The sequence below is a fragment of the Macaca nemestrina genome, chromosome 16 (assembly GCF_043159975.1).
Source record: "Macaca nemestrina isolate mMacNem1 chromosome 16, mMacNem.hap1, whole genome shotgun sequence".
NCBI lineage: Eukaryota > Metazoa > Chordata > Mammalia > Primates > Cercopithecidae > Macaca > Macaca nemestrina.
Genome location: NC_092140.1, coordinates 30933354 through 30945678, shown reverse-complemented (window position 1 = coordinate 30945678; position 12325 = coordinate 30933354). Strand labels below are relative to the sequence as shown.

The 12325-nt window shown below is 31.7% G+C and overlaps 1 long non-coding RNA gene across 4 annotated transcripts in view; it reads right to left on the bottom strand.

The window, feature by feature from the left end:
* LOC105481681 (uncharacterized) overlaps nucleotides 1-12325 on the bottom strand; it is a 40731-nt gene that overhangs the window by 12914 nt on the left and 15492 nt on the right. For 3 of the 4 annotated variants that reach the window (XR_011614706.1, XR_011614707.1, XR_011614708.1), the window contains exons 2-3: nucleotides 11991-12112; nucleotides 1337-6438 (exon numbers count right to left, since the gene is read on the bottom strand). This is a non-coding gene — a long non-coding RNA (uncharacterized lncRNA). The remainder of the gene's footprint in view (nucleotides 1-1336; nucleotides 6439-11990; nucleotides 12113-12325) is intronic. The other variant, XR_011614709.1, reaches the window with a different exon arrangement.

Genomic DNA, 12325 nt, shown 5'->3' with positions numbered 1-12325 from the left:
AACTGAGGATTAATTATACTAACATGAATTTGATAACAGAATTGAGTTTATAGTTCTGCAATCTACAACATTCTAGAACACAGACAGGTAATTATTTAAATAATACTACCACATCATTTTCAAGAAATTATCCTTATGGCTGACTTTGATTGGAAGAATTAGCCAAGCTCAATTCAATAGGGAGATAGATTAGGGGATAAAGATTTCACCTAGTTTATAATATATCTTTAGTTTTGTGCTTATCTCGACCTATTTCATAAACAACTTTTTGCACATGAGAAAACAATTATTAATTTGGCTGATCTACACACATTTCTGATATGAGGAATATATATTTAACTTTGGAGAGAAATATATAATCGTAGCACTGGGATTCTTCAATAATATCTTCATTTTTTATTCTGAGTGTGTTTTCACCACATACACAGTGGACCACAACCTATGTTATCAGCTGGACATTTTCATTAACAGAAACAACAAAAAGCAAGTGAATATAGATCTCGTACTCCCACTGTTGTGAGGATGGAGATTCTCATCTGTATTTCATAATACTTATTGGGAGATGTTTATCAGAGAATGGTTTCACTGAGCACTATCAAGCAAGGTACAATAAAGACAAGCCCAAATTTCTGTGAATATGTGTAGTGGAAGGTATGCAAGTGTTTTATACAAGAAACTATGAAATATTACTGAGGAGAAAATTAATTATATCTAACTAAATGGAAGGTAATTATTTCATGTTTATGTATTGAAAATCCAGTAACATAGAGATGTCAATTTTCCCCAAATTATTCTGTACCTTGAATGAAATACTAGCCATATATCAGCTGAGTATTTGCAGAAATTGGTAAATTAATTCTAAATTAATTAATTAATTAATTCTAAAATTCACATAGCAATTAAATAGCCAGGATTGGTAGGACAACAGGAAAAAGAAGTAGAGAACTGATAACAGCAGATATCCAGATATGTGCTTGTGTTGGATAACCAACATCTTCCAATTTTCTAACCTACAGCAGTGACTATAGTTAATAACATTGTTTACTGGATATTTGCTAAAACAGATCTTAAGTGACCTCACCACGAACACACACACACACACGCATGCATACACACACACAAACACACAGTAACTGGGTATGGTGAAGACTGTGTTAATTAATTTGATTGTGGTAATAATTGCACAATATAAATGTGTACTGAATGATGTACACCTTGAATATATACAATTTTTATTTGACAATTATTCCTCAATAAACCTAGAAAATAATCTATAATGAATCTGTAGTAATTAAGAGAGAGTGGTAATAATAACACAAAAATTGTAAATACTCACCAAGGGAGGAGATTACAGAGTCCAGCAATACACACAATGGAATTCCTTGAATGAACTTCTGCTTCAAACTCTCCACTAATTGGTTGGTCCAAAATATTCAGAGACCTGTATTGTAACCCAGGGCACTGATTCCCATTTCTTTCTTTTTTCTCTTATTTCAACAGCTATCAGGGTTGAATTGTGTTCTGAAGGTTCTTTGTGTCTTCTGCTGCCTGCTTCACCTTCACAGGTGTTTCCTCAAGATTCTTTTGATTATCTAATGTTAGCCTGGCTTTTGCATCTCAGGGGACCCAAACTGACACTATAACCTAAGAAAACGTGTGTGTTCACATGAAAAATAACCATTGCAGCACACTATCTGGAACATGTATTCTACACCTGTATATTAAAATGCATGGTATTACTCCAAATCAAGCCTTTTTAAAAAAAATCATAGTCATTGAGACTAAATTTCACTATAAATCATTAATATTCATAATATTCACCAACTGGTCTTGAATATCAGAATAACGATTATTATATTTGACATACTTGCAATTAATAAAATATTCAATTGATTTTGAAAAGTACTATAAAAGTCTTTTATAGAAATACATTAATTTTGAAGTATATTTGTCTTCTCTTTAAATTTTGAATATTGCCACCATAATTTGTCAGTGTCTTTATCAGAATTACTTGTTATTATTTATTAAGAAAATTACCCTGCCCCATGCTATGGTATGTGGGATAGAAAATAAAGTAGATATGTTGTTAATGGTGTTCTACTATGTCCCATTAATTAGATTAGACTATTTGAGTTATTCCACAATAGTAATTGATTAGCACTTGCTTGTTATTACTCTCAAATAGTTCATGTTAATAAGGATAACATACAAATTGGAAAACTGCAGGAAGTACTGTATTTAGAAATACTACATTTGGTCATAGAATAGACCAGGCTAATCTATGTACAAAGAATTTAAATAAAACAGAGGATCCAATGGATTATATGTTCTAATTATAATGCCTAAAATTTAGAAAACATGTTAATGTTTGCAAGATATTTTCACATAGTATATTGGTTTCCATTGCTGCTGTAATAATTTACCACAAATTTCATGGCTTAAAACAATACCACTTTTTTCTCATAGTTCTGTAAGTGATAAATCCAGTATGCCTTATTAGGTTGTCTGCTCCAGGTCCCATAAGACCAATATAAAGCAAAAATCAAGGTGTCACTCACTGGGTGTCACTGCTATCTGCAGGCTTTGGGGAAGTATCTATTTCCAAGGTTATTCAGGTTGTTGAGAAAATCCAGTTTCTTACAGGAGTGTCATTGATGGCTGTCATCTTGATGTCTGCTACTACACCCCAAGGCTATATGTCATTCCTTCTTCAGTGACCTCCTCCATCTTCAAAGCAACAAGAGCACATTGAATCCTTTTCCTGTTTTGAATCTCTTTGACTTCTTCAGCCATCAGCTGGAAACAAATTCTCTGCTTTTAAAATCTCAAATGGTTAGGCCAGGCCTCTGGGATAATCTCCTACCTTAAAGTCAGCTGTGCCACATAATATATAATCATGGGAGAGATGTCTCTCATAGTCACATGTTCCAGGGATCAGAATTTGTCATCTTGCTGGTGGGGAGGGTTAGGATTCTGCCTGTGATACACAGGTTATCTATGAAGCAGGTACTGTAATTATGACATTATCATTATCACAATTAAACTTTCAGAGACTCAGAGATTGATAACAACTTATATAAATTCTGGTAGTTTGTAATAAAGTTAGCTAGCTCTTGAATAAAAAATCTTTGAATAAATTTATTTCCCAAACAGTATTCTTATAAGAACTGAGCTACATAGATACGAAAAAGGAAGACATAAATGCCTCCAATGGTCAATACAGTGATATGGGGCTTCATTTTTGATTTGGTTTTTTATTTTGGTAAAAGATAATCTGTGGAAATAAAGATAAATAAAGATACTATCACATAATCAGAGTGGCAAAGGCTCAATATATATTTAGTTATACAGATTATATGACATAGCAGTCACTAAATATACAGTAAATTTTTTTTTTTTTGAAATAGAGTCTTGCTCTGTCGCCCAGGCTGGAGTGCAGTGGCACAATCTCTGCTCACTGTAAACTCTGCCTCCCAGATTGAAGCGATTCTCCTGCCTCAGCCTCCTGAGTAGCTGGGATTACAGGCCCGCGCCACCACGCCCAGCGAATTTTTGTATTTTTTTTTTTGGTAGAGATGGGGTTTCACTATGTTGATCAGGCTTGTCTCGAACTCCTGACCTCGTGATCTGCCAGCCTTGGCCTCCCAAAGTGCTGGGATTGCAGGCGAGAGCCACAGCTCCCGGCCAGTATATCATAAATATTTGAGCTTATAAATGATTGCATTCAACAAAACATCCAAAAGATTATTCTCAATTATCATTGTAATGGTCTATTTCTCTTGACCTGGCACTACCTAATATATAAGCCATTCCTACATATGATTATTGAGCACTTAAAATACTCTATCAGATATAAAAAGCATAATCAATATTGAAGGCTTGATATGTAAAAACAAAAATACAAGATATTGCATTAATACTCACATAATGATTACATTTGGAGTAATATTTTGAAAATACTAGATAAAATAAATTAGTAAAACTAACTTTATCTGCTTTTTAAAATTATTCTTAATGGGGTTTCTTGAAAAATTCTTAATTACATCTGTGTCACATTATGTATCTATTGAACAATGCTGCTTTAAAACAATATAGCAAGAAACATTCTTCAGGATACATTTCTTATATATCATTGTATATATAAGAGGAAATGATTTATTTTTCTATTATCTACAGATCACCAAATAAATTATTTATAAATAAATATGTTATTCTTTGCATATGCTCAATTAATTTAAGTTCCTAAAAAATAAAAAGGAATAATCAAAATTTAAAGCTGTAAAAGCTATTTGATTATTAGAATCAAAACAGAATATAAAGCAATGTATCTAGTATAATCTCATTTTGCTCTTGTCTTTGTATTCCAGATCATTCCTCGGCTTGTTGAGCTCATTTCTTCTCTCCTTCTAGGTCTGATAAATTGACCCCAGTGTTCATCTTCTATTAATTCAAAAGAAGCTTTGTGCTTGCATCAGCGCTGCCTGACACAGGGGAAAATGAGAAATGCGGCCATTGATATGCAAAGAAGGGCAATGTGGCTAAACTGAAGAGAGTAGGCTTTTGTCCAGCTACTTCCAAAATGGCTCATTTCAGATTCCCACTTGTTCAACTAAAACAAAATATTAATGAATCTGCTAAATAAAGCTTATAAATGCTGAATAATTAATAAGGGTGAAATCTGAAGGGCATAAGTATATTTTCTCAATAAATTCTCTTTGACCACTCATGCTCAGGTGTGTGATATGTTACCTCTTGTTTTTATGAATCCTTCCATTGTTGTAAATGGGCTCTGTATAACCTTTTCAGTTAGGAAAGATCAAAGAGACTTTGATAAAATATATTGGAAAGTTACCTATGCTTTAAAATTTAATCAAATGACCAAATGACTAAGCAAGCACTGTTTGGTTAGAAAATAGATTAATGTCAAGAATTATACTGAATGTAGGTAGCTATATCTAAAAAGAGTGATAATATGTATAGTTATGTTGCAAAGAGGAGAAAATAGTTAGATTTCTTAGTTTAAAAGTAATTACCGGTGCTGGATGCCATGACTCACGCCTGTAATCCCAGGACTTTGGGAGGCCGAGGTGGATGGATCACAAAGTCAGGAGTTCAAGACCAGCATGGCCAACGTAGTGAAACCCCACTTCTACTAAAAATACAAAAATTAGCTGGGCATACTGGTGCGTGCCTGTAGTCCCAGCTATTTGGGAGGCTGAGGCAGGAGAATTGCTTAAATCTCCTGGGAAGTGGAGGTTTCAGTGAGCCGAGATGGCACCACTGCACTCCAGCTTGGGCGACAGTTTGAGACTTCGTCTCAAAAGTAATAATAATAATAATAATAATAATAATAATAATTACTGGAATGAAAATTTAGTTTCTTAACACATATAGGCACCCACTTAATTGAATAGAATTTTATTTGCTATATTTACCTTTCAAGTGAATTTTTTTTACATAAAAATTTTGTGGGAAATGTTTTCATGCATTAAAAAAGCAATAAAGGTGTAAATTGAAGTGTATATACTTTACGGTAGCTACAGAACAGCTCCATGTAAGTAGTACGAAGAAAGTAAACCTGCACTTATGTTAACTATGCATAGTTTCTTTGAAGACAAGATAATTTACTACACATTTGTCTCTTGGTATTTGCAGGAAATTGGTTGCAGGACCTCTACACATATCAAAATCTGCAAATCCTTCAGTCCCTTATATAAAATGGTATTATATTTGCATATAATATACACAAACTCTGTTACAAATTTAAATCATTTCTAGATTACTTATAATACCTAATGCAACATAAATGCTATGTAAATAGTTGTTATACTATACTGATTTTTTATTAGTATTGGTTTTTACTGTTATGTTGTTATTTTTATACTTTTTCTTTTATTTTTGATCAAAAGTTGGTTAAATCTGCAAACGCAGAACCTGTCAATTTGGAAAGTCGACTGTACAATATTCAAGCTTCAAAAATGTTAAACAGTGATACTTTTGGAAGATTAGCGATGTGCTGGATTTGTGAAGAATGGAAGAGCATGGTTTTAAACACTTGGATAAATATATTGGTGATATTTAAAATGGAAAATAAAGCATTCAACTAAAATTTTTGGAAAATAACAGACTAATAATCACTAAAGATAAACATAAAAGTAGTGTTTTTTTAAATAAAAGGGAAAAGCGGTTAATTTAATGCAAATCCAGATTTGGTTCTTGAAAGACTCAGAAGCTTGTTATAGCCCTTCTTACTCAAATTGTGAAAATGAATACAAAACTACTACAATCAAATCTAGACAACAAAATAAGTAAATATACAATTAAATATACATAAATATACAATTAAAATTATAAGAGATTACTTGCTATATGTTAATTGTAGGATATTGCTTGCTCCATGGTAATAAATGTGAGCATTTGATTGCCATGTTGAATTTTCTAGGAAAATGAAAAAAATTCAAAGTGAGTTAAACAGAGGTTGAAAATATAAATAAACTGAGAAAAGAAATTTGGTAACTTTTCAAAAAACAAACCTTCGGAAAATAGCTCACTTCATGAAAAAATATTTTTACATCTTAAGGATATATGATTATTGTGCAAGTTTTCATAACATAAAGGAAACAGTATTTGTCTTCAATTATTTTAAAAGTAAATGCACAATTGATGCAAAAACTTAAAGAAATAAAATTAAAGATTTATGGAATTCACATTTATGCCTATAGAATCCAAAATTACATTATTACTAAATATAATTCAATGTGGTATTTGAAACATAATTTACCACATTATATTCCAACTTCTTTTATGTCTGTAGCCAAATAACTATGTATTCATTAAAGAAGTGTTGTTATGTTGTATGAAAATTATAGGATTCTTTTTTTATTTTTATTTTTTTAAATAACAAGTAAGCTTTACCCTTTTCTCTTTCTTCTTTCCTGCTGTCTGGTAAGCACATGAGATGGCTAATGCTCCTGTAACCATTTTGTACTAAAAGGTAATTTTGATTATAAAATTACATGGTTTGAGGCTGATAGAACAAACCTGGTTCAATGTTCTCTTCACAGTGCTGATAAATTAGGCTGCTCTTTATATCTCAGTACCTATTTATTTAAGAAAATTAATTTATGTTTCTTTGTGCCATTATTGCTCTATCCTAAATGCAATTCTACAGGTAAATTATCCTGACAGCTTAAATTTAGGTTATCCTTGGAGCATGTCTTGAAGATACTGTAATGATAATGTGCAGGGAACAGTTAAGAAATTAAACTAGTGCTCAAGGTAAAATGTGTAACATGTGAGGAGAATTTGAATAAGTGATATAAGACCAAATTATAAAAATATTATAATTTATTTTCAACAAATATAAAAATATTTGAAAGAATTAGCCAAAATATAATAAAAATGTAGTGGAGGAGATTATGAAGTCCTGAACTAAATCAATGAGTACTTAAAAAACCTTAGAAAAAATTTGTCAGTAGATGTAAAATTACTAACATTTTGTAATAAGTCAGCTGTATTATATTCTAAATGTACAAAACAGACAAAAATATTAAATATAATCTGTTATACTATAATTTATATTGTTTCTGTAGTTTATGTTGTACAATATCCAATTCCACAGTGTTGCTAGTATTATGTAGATGTAGCATTACTTTATAGGTAATTTTCATAATACATGAAAGTTATGAATCATTAAGGGACATTTTCCTAAGAAAGCCTAAGCAATATATAAAAATCTTTAGAAAGAAATGTTGAAATTTCTGCAGAAGCTGAATTCTTTATATAGTCTTTATATAAGTAATGGCTTCAAGAACTACTCTATTTTTGCCAAAACTTTAAGTAAATTTTGGTGCTGACAGTGCAGAAAGTGAAGATGTAAAGCCATTTCTAGTTACAATATCGATTGGTAATGAATGCTTTGCCACATATCAAATTCTAAATTTTGATGGAACTGGTCTCTATTGGAAGAATATGCCACCAAACAACCTATAACTCTAAGGAAGAAGCTTAAGTTTTCAAGTTAAACATGCAGAATATTTAATGATAGTGGTCCCAGACATTATTGCCAATGGAGATCCAACGGCGCTGTTTAAAATAAGATTATTTATGGTTTTGGTTGTGCTCTCATTAAAATTCACATAAGTTTATGTGGTTTGCGAATGATCGATTTTTAGTCGTGTTAAAAGAAAAACTTTAAACAAATTAAATTTTACAGAGTTTAATTGAGCAAAAAACAATTGACTCTCCATGAGTCCATTCTTAACATTGGTTTTGTATGCTCCTAAATACTAATTTCGTTACCTTAATTCAGGTTCCTAACACTGCTTAATAAATGGGTTATCATTGGTAATTTGACTTGTGCCATGGAGTTCATCCAAACTGCATATTTTAACAATTTTAATGCTGGCTGATTTCACATGAAATCTTGCAGGGTATTTCCTTGTATGTAACTGAATTTTGTACCACTCGGGTTAGCAGATTTATGAACCAATCAGTCTCCTGGAGTTTTTGAAATTCTTACTCAAACCAAATGATATGATCTCATAGTTACGGAAAATCTGTACTCAAGAGTGCTTGTCAGTGCCTTTTCCATATTTTCCATGAATCTTTTTGAAGAAATAATACCATAAAATTCTACCTGCTTGTGAAGAACTTCCAGAAACTACATCAGAGTTAAGCAACTAACTGTAGAAACAACTTAAAATGGTCATAGTTAAAAACACAGTTGACAAGAAAATGTGGTTATTTCCGTGGCCTACAATAATTTAACATAATTACAATAATTATGACTAACAAAATATACCAAGATATGTCAAAATTTTATGAATCTCATACAGCATTAGGACATATATTAATAACATATTCATTGAAACATAACTCAAAAAGGTTAAACATTTTTTCTTACAAAGGCTTAAAATAATCAAAATAGAATCACAGGTCACATGACAAAATAGAATCACGTGACTAAATAATAGCCTTTCATTTAGCCAAAGTGGTAAAAAAATGTTTTAAAAAGCAAAAACTTTTATTCTTTGATAGGAGACTCAATTTTCCAATTGAAAGAGCTGAGGAAAATAGCGAGACAGACTCTGTTTTTCTATCCCTTGTCTCTCTTTTGCTCTCTTTCTCTTTTTTTTTTTTTTTGCAGTTTACTCAAAATGTGAATAAAAATCTTCTACTGTCACAACTGTGCCACATGAAAATTCTTGTTTAAAAGAGAAAACCAAACTTTCACCTTTGTTTTAATGTATTATCAATTCCAAAACTAATTTAATAAACTCTAATAAGCCAATCTCAGTCATTATTTTGACCACACAAGATTTCTAAAAACCTTTTGTTATCTCTTACAAAATTTTATTCTACTTTCTTTCTCTTTCCAACTCTTTATTTTTTATCTATATCTTTTCATTTCTTTAATTTGAAGCAATATTTAAGTAAATTTGAAACTAGAGAAAATTATTTTTTTCAAAATCACACATTGTCATGCTTTTACAACTTTTGTCACCAAAAGGGTAACTTGCTTTGTAATGCACGTTTTGTATATAGAATATTTTATATCTGGTGGTTTTAATTATACATATTAACTACAATTTTAACTCTTAGGAAGCCTAATTTTTAGTGAAAACATAGGAAGTAATTATGTACTGTTTTATATCAGTATTTATAGATGAAAGCCATTTCATAATATTTTAGAAAGACATGTTTCCTTAATGTTTTGCTTATTAACAGATCTAGATATATTTAGTTTTTCTAGATCATAGAAGAATTAGGTGACAAAGTATGTCAGTTGAAACTTATATTTAATAATTAATGTTTCACTAATTACAAATGACTTAGAAATTTTATAATTATCTATTATTTAATTTAATAGAACATGACTTCAAGATTTTAAATTACTGAAAAGTGAAAAATATTTGGAAACTATAACACAGGTACTCTCCCTTATGTCTTCCCCAGTCATTATAGGTCTCAAGTAGCCATATAACACCTAGGATATTTATGGAGGGCAAGGCACATGTGGGTGCTGAATTTACTCACCAGTTATAGCACTTAAGACAGAAGATAAAGCTGTAAAGACTATGTGTGGAGGGTTCAAGCCCTCCCAGCTTGCCCAGGAGGCAAAGTTGGACCATAGAGGAAGGAGTGACAGTGGGTTTGACTTTCCCTTGCAGCTGGTAGTGAATTCACTGAGGACATGTTCCCAGGCCTCACATTGGCCACCTGTCCTGACCCTAGAATCAAGAAGCTCAATACTGAAAACATAGACTAACAATTATATCAAGCAAGTATCAAAAAGTTTATAGAAGCAGCAGTTTTACGACCTTAAAACACAACGTAGAGGCAACATAAACCTGCCTAACTGTAAAACACATAGCAGAGACAACATAACCTGTCTAACCAGTAGACACATGCAAAAATGTCTGAATTATATTAAACTGATAACTCCGAAGCCATTTCTATTTTAGTTTACCAAGAATTTCAAAACTATTTCTATCAAGTATTATTATACACAGGTAACATCTATAGAAATATAGACAAACAGAGGCAGATCTTAGCTGTTACAAAGAATTCTCATTTGCCAGTTTTCAAATAGTATTTCTTTTCCCCATTCAGCCTATCAACTCTCAAATGACCTTTTTCCTTGGCCTCAGCAATTGTTAGCTAAACAATACTAAATTTACATTTCTAAAGGGATGATTCAGGTGTTACAAGGTAGAAAATTTGTATCTCAAAAGCACATAGCTGATACTTTAGCTTTAAATATTGCTCAAATATTTGAAAAATCATTTATTCAAATCATGGAAAAAGGTAGTGCATAAAGGCCCAGTTAAAATGAGATGGCTGAGAGAAGCATCTTGAACAAAGGTAGGACTTTTATGTCAATTTCAAACAATGGTAAGAATTTCAACCCAGTCTTCCCTCTTTGGCACCCTTACAAAGTAAAATTTTCTTTACAGTTGCAAATTTCTTTTAAAGAAGGATTTCAAGACAGGTAAATGTCAGAAAGGTATTTTGGAGAACTGTTTATTTCAATAGGTGGTTTTCTTTAACTTAGCTACTGTTTCCTTAACAAAAAAAAAAAAAAAAAGCTCCGGATAGAGTCTACTAAAACATAGGGCAAATAAAGCATTCTTTATGCCTGGACTCAGCATGGACGGTTCTGAAAAAGAAGCAACTCTGCTTTACCTGAAGACATATATTTTTTAAACAGTTTATCCACCATAGCTTTCTCTGCAACTTCATGCAGGATAGTAACTAATTCAAAAGTTAAGCAGATCAGATTTTTATTATTAGTCACTTAAGCTTTTTATTTTCATTTTATAAAGAATCTTTTAAAAAGGAAATAAAAATTTCATATTCTTTTTAAAAGTTTATGCATATCAGTAGGCATGCCTGGAGAAGACTAATTTGGAAGTTTTCATTTTTAAGTGCATTTCTTAAAGGGCGGTGTGTTTCATTTGGAATACTCCACTGTGATTTCTAAATTACCTTTAGTAAGATTTCACCATTTCTAAAAGTGTTTGCTGCTTCTGGGCCTTAATACTTGCACATGTAAATGTGGGCATAACCAGAAGGTGAAGTAACTAGTTCTTTAGAAATTAAGAATTCCATTTTTATATTTAATTTTAATTTTGGCTGTCAGATATCCTTGATCAACTAAGACTATGATGTTTTTTTTCTACCGAAGAATTCAAGAAAAATAAACACAGCAGATAGATTATAAAAAAAAAAAAATTCCTGTGAATTTCTGAGAGATAGAATCCACACCTCTGCAATATTGCCATTTACTGCCACTTTCTGTCTGACCCAGTCAGACAACTGAGGCCTGTAATGGGATCCAATCCAGCTATTCATCAAATCCATCTAATCCTGGATCTAGCCTAATTTTTGTTGAAACTTCCAAACCCATTTCAGATTTTTAAAAAATTATTCAAACAAGCCTAAGATACTCAAAACATAAATTGTTGAGCTTGGAGACAACTACTTACCCATAATCCTTAGTTGCTGGGAGAGAGTAATGGACACAATGGGTCCAGAGAACACCTTGCTTGGTCTTAAGGCTCCTGTGAGTCTCTAGAAATTCTAGTCCAGATCCAACTTCTGACACCATCTGTTAAAAGAGAAACTTTAGACAAATTAAATTCAACAGAGTTTAAAACTCTTTTATGCCTAGTGTTCTATTACTGGAATGCTAAGCGTATGGGAATTATTTATATCTTACTGCTCAAAGTCATCATCAAGGTCTGATTGCAAAACTTCAAAAAATTGCAACCTCATGCATAAATGGGTTAACTGAACAAAGAATGATTTGTGAATCAGGCAG